The sequence below is a fragment of the Argentina silus genome (genome assembly GCF_951799395.1).
Source record: "Argentina silus genome assembly, chromosome: 17".
In the NCBI taxonomy this organism is placed as follows: domain Eukaryota; kingdom Metazoa; phylum Chordata; class Actinopteri; order Argentiniformes; family Argentinidae; genus Argentina; species Argentina silus.
The window spans coordinates 10,616,953-10,624,016 of NC_139671.1; positions in this window are offsets into that span (position 1 = coordinate 10,616,953).

Genomic DNA, 7,064 nt, shown 5'->3' on the forward strand with positions numbered 1-7,064 from the left:
TGTGTGTATGTGTGTGTGTGTGTGTGTGTGTGTGTGTGTGTGTGTGTGTGTGTCTGTGTGTGTGTGGAGAAGTTGTTGACAGGACCATGAGGTCATGCTCCCAACATTTGTTATCACAGCAAGCTGGTCGTCTGCCAACACACAGCCAGTGTCATCATCCCAAGCTCACGTTGAGTGTCAGTGACCTCCCTCCCTTTCTCACTGTCTGGTAGCCCCCTACATTAGATCCCTCAGCAGCCTGGTGCCCCTGTGTTGGAATTAATGCTATTATCACTTTGAGGCCTGTTGAAAACACTGTTATTTTAACTCAACAGCGGGAGGAAATTCTCCATTCCAAACACAACTACGCAAGATGGGGCACACTCAAGATAAACAAAACATATGACTGATTCTGGTCCTCTGACTTATTCCTCAGTGGGTTTCTGAGAATCAGCATTTACCTCGGCGAAGCTTGTCTAAAGCACGGTTCATTGGAATCATATGTCCGGAGATCCCTGTCATCCTCTCTGAGGCCCCAGTGGAAGGGCCTGCATTACTCTGGAATACCTTTAAATACCCCATAAAATCATCCAGCCACACCAGGGATTTGGGCTTGCATGTCTGTCGGCCCTGAGTCGGATCTCTGTACATATGGAGGCTCAGCCCAGTGACGGATGGTTGCCTCGCTTTCATCCCAAACAAGCACCCTGCGTGGCACGGCCTGTGACTGCTTCTAGTTAGTCCAGCTCCCTCGGCAGGCAGGCAACAATAGAAGAACTTGGGGCGCCGTGCTCCTGCTCCATTCCATCAAGGAAACCACATCTAGGCAGCGTGTTATTACTGTACGTCCTTGTGTGTGTGCCTGCCTGCCTTCCTCCACAAGCTCTGCACACAACGCCACTGGCCAGGACACAGCCTCCTTCATGATGTGGCACTTGGAGTGAGGCCATGCCTGGTGAGGGAGAGAGAGAGAGAGAGAGAGAGAGGGAGAGAGAGAGAGAGAGGGAGAGAGAGAGAGCTCTACTTCATCTAGGTGTTTTGGTGTTATTCGGAAGCCCTACTCCCACGCTGTGGAGGTCTTGCTTCCAGGCTAAATATCTGACATACATTGAAATACAGTAAGTGGGGCCATGTGTTACTCCCACATCTTGTCTTTGTAAGCAGTAACAGGGGCTCTTTGCTTCTAGGCGACCATGAGCATTGAGGTTGGCAGCATAATGGGTAATTATTGAACGGCCATTCAAGGCTGTTAGGGAGGTGGCTGGGAAATAGACACTCAAGAACATCAAGGTCTGTGATTAGCATCACACAAGGCTCTGTAAGGACCTAGAGCATCTAACTGTCATCAGATCTGTATCCGTGGAAATGAGTCATGATGTTTTTATAAGTAGAAGGCCAAGGCATGTTGTGCTCTGTCATTTAAGAGTTGTGAACAGTAAATGTTTCGTCTGTGACTGACATGAGCAGTATGGCAAATGTACAGTATTTTTACTATAAACCCCAGAGCAATTCTAACTCTCGACAACGATTCTCAATAAACTGTATGTTGAATGAGGTAATAGTTGTTGGGGGTGGGGGATGATGTCACAACTTGGTGTGCAATACAAACATGATTTAAAGGCTCCCTGGAGCACTGCATTGTCTGATTTATTGATCTACTACTTTCTGTCAAACATATAGATGCACTCCAATTGATTTCTTAAAACACTATGTATCATCACTGGACATTAATGCCTTTGAGAAAAATTGTCTCAGAAATAGAACTGTTGAGCCATTTATAGCTGCCATGTAACCTCACAGACACTGTAAAATAGGGCATCCGATCCACTGTAGTCTAGTCTGTTGTGGCTGGGCTGCTTGAAATAATGGAAGGTAGCAGAATTGCATAACACTGTCGGTCTGTATCTGCCCTAACCCAGTGAAAGGCCAGTGCGCTGCCCAGTAGACCATAGGAGCGAGGGTGCTGCCGGTCGCAGACAGGCCGTCCGGCCGTGTCAGGTTGTCTGCTGCTGACTCACTCACTCTAGCAGGGCGGCCAGGGAGCGGTCAACTGTGTGCCCCACCCCCCACCCCCCCTTCCCCCCTACGCCCTACTCCACAGCCTGATTCAATAGCAACGCAATGTTTAATTCAAGGTACAGTAGTTACACTTCAGACTTCCTCTTGGTACTTAAGCAGATTAACAAAATAATAGTCTCTGTTATGTAGGATTTTTCATAAGGTGATCCATTGTCACTTTATGTAAACTGTATGTACGCAAAAGGAAATGACAAATGGAAGGCCGGAGACTAGTGGAATAAGGGGTGGGCCCAACCAGAAGCTAAAGAGTTCCCAAAGCTGTTGATGTAGTGTAATTCTAAAACACAACAACCGCAATCCCATAAAGCAATGTAATCGCTGAAGGAATCTAAATAAACCACCACATCTACACAGATTATTGTTCTGTGTAGCTGGCACACCTTAAAAAGCCCGAAAAACAAATAGATGTACATTTCCCGCAGCACTCACAAGCATAGCACCCATCACAGAACCGTATAATTTAGGTACACAGTAGGAGTGATGGTAGGGCTTTTGAGGAGCTACATGTATAGTGCGCTTTTGCTTTTTAGTCACATTCCAAGGAAATTGTAGCTTTGCATTGAAGCTTTCATTGTCAACAAGCACATATTGAACTATATATCTAGAACTTTGAACAGATGTTCTCGGAAATCATTCCAAATTGTACATCTACCAGTCTACAATGTTGACACCTCTCTAGGAACCTAATAGCACCCATCATCTCATAGGTGGTTAAAATGACCACTTGAGTTTGTTCGTCAAATAGCCTGTGAATTCCTCTGGCTAAGCTATGGCTCCTTTGTTATTCCAGTTTGAAGTAACCAATGCCTAGAATCATTTTGTTTTCTTGGCTTTTCTCACAAGGCAATATCAGGACAATATCTCTGAACCTCTTACTGTACATGACTTATGCAAATATGTTCCTTTTGTGTATTATTTTTTGTAAAGTTTTATGTTTTAACTGTTGTTGTCTTATACCAATATTAGAATGGGCTAACTCAATATACATTTTGCAGGTCAGTTATTTCAAATGATTGATGTTCAATATGACCACATCCCATGAGGTGGTGAATCTTCATTAACAGAATAATGTCATGCAATGACTAACGCAGGCATACTTCTCCTGAGGCTACTCAAAGGATTTCTCTCGTTCTGTGAATTCAGCAAAGGCAGAGACACACAATGGATCTGGGAGGAGAAACCATATGCTTTGTTTGTTGAGATCAGCTTGGCATTTGAGTAGGCGGGGAAAGTCAAGAGGATGCGAAGCTGGGATTGGGCATGGGGCCACTTCCTGCCTGGCTTGTTGATAAACACTAAATCAGTGACTCACTACCCGTGTCATTCTTTCTTAAATTACTCCTGAAGAGGCAGCACTTTTTTTTTTTAAACTCAGGCATTTAGTCATGCCCCACAGCATCAAATGACACATGTTTATTCTGCTAGTGTTGAACGCCTACAGATTCCCAGTGGTGGATCCATGCTCAATCAGTTCAATGTGAAAGTGTTATTAGTGTTATGAAAGCTATATCTATGAATTATACACTGCACTCATATTCATCATGCCCTGTGTGTGTATTATCATGAATAAAGGATTTGCCAATAGCATATAAGCATATATCTAAATCAACAATCGTTTTTTTCTCACTGGTAAATTTAACTTGTGGATGGCTTTTCATTGCTGCAGCATTTCATTTAGTTAAATCTAACATGTTATTGTTTACATACTCTACATGAAATAGTATGTTTCCCTGAATATAGTAGTATGTTACGTAGATGTGTCTATTTTACCAGTATCCACTTCCTGTATATCTAATTTGAGATAAATAGAATGAGCTTTGAATGAGGCCATTCTGTAAAACACAATGATTCTGGTATATATATATATACAGTGGGGGAAATAATTATTTGATCCCCTGCTGATTTTGTTAGTTTGCCCGATTACAAAGAAATGAGCGGTCTTTAATTTTTATGGTACTTTTATTTTAACAAATAGACACAGAATATTTAAAAAAAAAAGTCCAGAAAAACATATTATATAAAATTATAAATTAATTTGCATTTGATCGAAGGAAATAAGTATTTGCACACATCTCAGTTGGGATTTTGGTCCACTCCTCTTTATGGATCCTCTCCAAATCCTGAAGGTTTCAAGGCTTTTGCTTGGCAACTCGAAGCTTCAGCTCCCTCCACAAATTTTCTATAGGATTAAGGTCTGGAGACTAGCTAGGCCACTCCATGACCTTAGTGTGCTTCTTCTTGAGCCACTCCTTTGTTGCCTTGGCCGTATGTTTTGGGTCATTGTCATGCTGGAAGACCCATCCACGACCCATCCTCAGTGCTCTGGCTGAGGGAAGGAGGTTCTCGTCCAAGATCTTACGGTACATGGCCCCGTCCATTGGCCCCTCAATGCAGTGAAGTTGTCCTGTACCCTTAGCAGAGAAACAACCCCAAAGCATAATGTTTCCACCTCCGTGTTTGACGGTGGGGATGGTGTTCTTGGGATTGTAGCATTCAGCATTTCTCTCTCTCCAAACACGAAGAGTCGAATTTATGCCAAAGAGTTCAATTTTGGTCTCATCTGACCACATCACCTTCTCCCAAACCTTCTCTGAATCATTTAAGTGTTCATTGGCAAACTTCAGATGGGCCTGTACATGTGCCTTCTTGAGCAGGGGGACCTTGCGGGCACTGCAGGATTTCAATCCGTTACAGTGTAGTGTGTTACCAATGGTTTTCTGGGTGACTGTGGTCCCAGCTGCCTTGAGATCATTACCAAGCTCCTCCCGTGTAGTTCTGGGCTGATCCCTCACCCTTCTCATGATCATCCTTACCCCACGAGGCGAGATCTTGCATGGAGCTCCAGGCCGAGGGCGATTGATGGTTATTTTGTATTTCTTCCATTTTCTAATAATTGCACCAACAGTTGTCTCCTTCTCACCAAGCTTCTTGCTGATGGTCTTGTAGCCCATTCCAGCCTTGTGCAGGTCTACAACTCTTACGCTGATGTCCTTTGAATGTTCTTTGGTCTTGCCCATGGTGGTGGAGATGTTGGAATGGAAGAGATTGATTCTATTGACAGGTGTCTTTTATACCCATAACAAGCAGAGATTAGGAGTACTTTCTTAAAGTGACAGGAGTAATCTGTGTGCTTCATGGGCATATAACCGGTCTGTATGAGCCAGAATTCTTGCTGGTTTGTAGGGGATCAAATACTTATTTCCTTCGATCAAATGCAAATCAATCTGTATATGTTATATAATGGGAGCATGGCCTGTTTGCAGGAGAAACAGAAAAACAATATCCTAAAGTCATCATTCTAATCTGGTCGACGGACCGTTCCAGTATGTTTACATTTTGAAGGGGAAGAAATCGCCGGAGTGTAACCACATTCGAAGAATGCATGTGTTGATTGCTATCTCACATGTCACATATACATTCTGAGGAGGAGGAATGTCGGTGGTTTTTCCAACTAAATGGTAACAGCTGTTTCTGAGTGATGTGTTTGATGGAGGTCGAGAGAGTGGTCTGCTTTTATTTACTTTGGCCACAGCCTTGGAAGGGGAGTACTTCAAAAGGACACGATATGCCATCAGAAGCCAGGCCCAGCATAGGAACATTCCTTGGTTTCCTGCAGCAAAACATGGCATGTGTTACTTTGGCCATTTACTTTCCATGGGAAAACCCCTGGTTTGTATTGGGGACCTGGCCACAGCTGTGATTTTACAGGTCAGCACTTTTTACATGCAGGGTACACATCCGATTACAGGAGGTGGAAAACAGACCCGAGAGGTTCCAGGTTTTTAGTGTCTTGAGAATGTTCTAGATGCCCATGTTAATTCAGACAACAAAGAACAGATACACAGGTGTTCTCAGTACCCAGCGTTTCACGACTCCAAACAGGCCAATATCAATATGCTGCGTCTCTTCCAGGAAGCTTTTGTCAAGAGAGCATCAGCAGTAACTCATATCACAATGGTTCGGCTCCAGTCTGATTCAAGTTTTAGTAAGAGAAAGGGCTGTTTAGTATGTTGTATTATATAAAACAATTGGACCCTTGGTAGCACTGACTGCATTTATTTGAAAACAAACAGCATAGCTGGTGCTCTGTATTATTAGAATGCATTCATGCTTCAAGGTTGTTACTCTCTTTGCACCGACATCTCACCCTACAGTGTGGGTTGTGGCAGCTCATTGTCCACAGGGGAGACGATATCTAAAATGAGAATCCCTATGGCAGACATCCATCCATGATGAGGCTCAGTCAAATAATGACTGTACAGTTTGAATGGCAGTGATGCCTTGTGTATAGTAGCCTATGCATGCGTCTATGGTCGTATTCAGTTACGATTTTTGTATTCCAATGTAGTATACACTAGTATACACTACATTGGAATACAAAAATGATACACTATGATACGTTTTTCACCTAGTATCCCTGACTTCTTGGCTGTCGGGCCATGACATCATCAGGAGTGAGTTTCTTCACAATGATTTCATTGTGTAAACATAGACAAAACCATGTGACCTGGACAAATATGTGACTTGGACAAATATGCACAACGCATGTGACATGTACAGTAATTGCGTTTGAATTGCTTGTTTCCTGTATTACACAGTGCTGTTACACGGTGCCAAAATGACTTTCGAAGGAAACTCCAAAACAAAGCTGATGTTCTGTGATTATGTTCAGCACAACCCATTTCAGTCTGTCTTTGGTATGTCCGCACTGTTCCTACACACTGTGTAATGACCAGTTGTTTGGGATGTTTGGAGTGTCAGTGGTGCCGGTGGTGATACAGTATTCCTGGTATGAGATTGTTATCTGTCTCGAAATGAGTGTTGTGTGCCCTGGAATTTTAGCTCTCTGAGTATTTCCCATTTCTCCAATTCCTTTTAGTGTGAATTGCTTTGGTCACATTTCAGCTGCAGTACTGTATGTTCCCGCCCTGAAAATGGTTCTCCAAGAGGCCCAAAAAGGTCACAGGTCCAGTCACACTTCACACTTTTGTGCCTGTGTAATAATG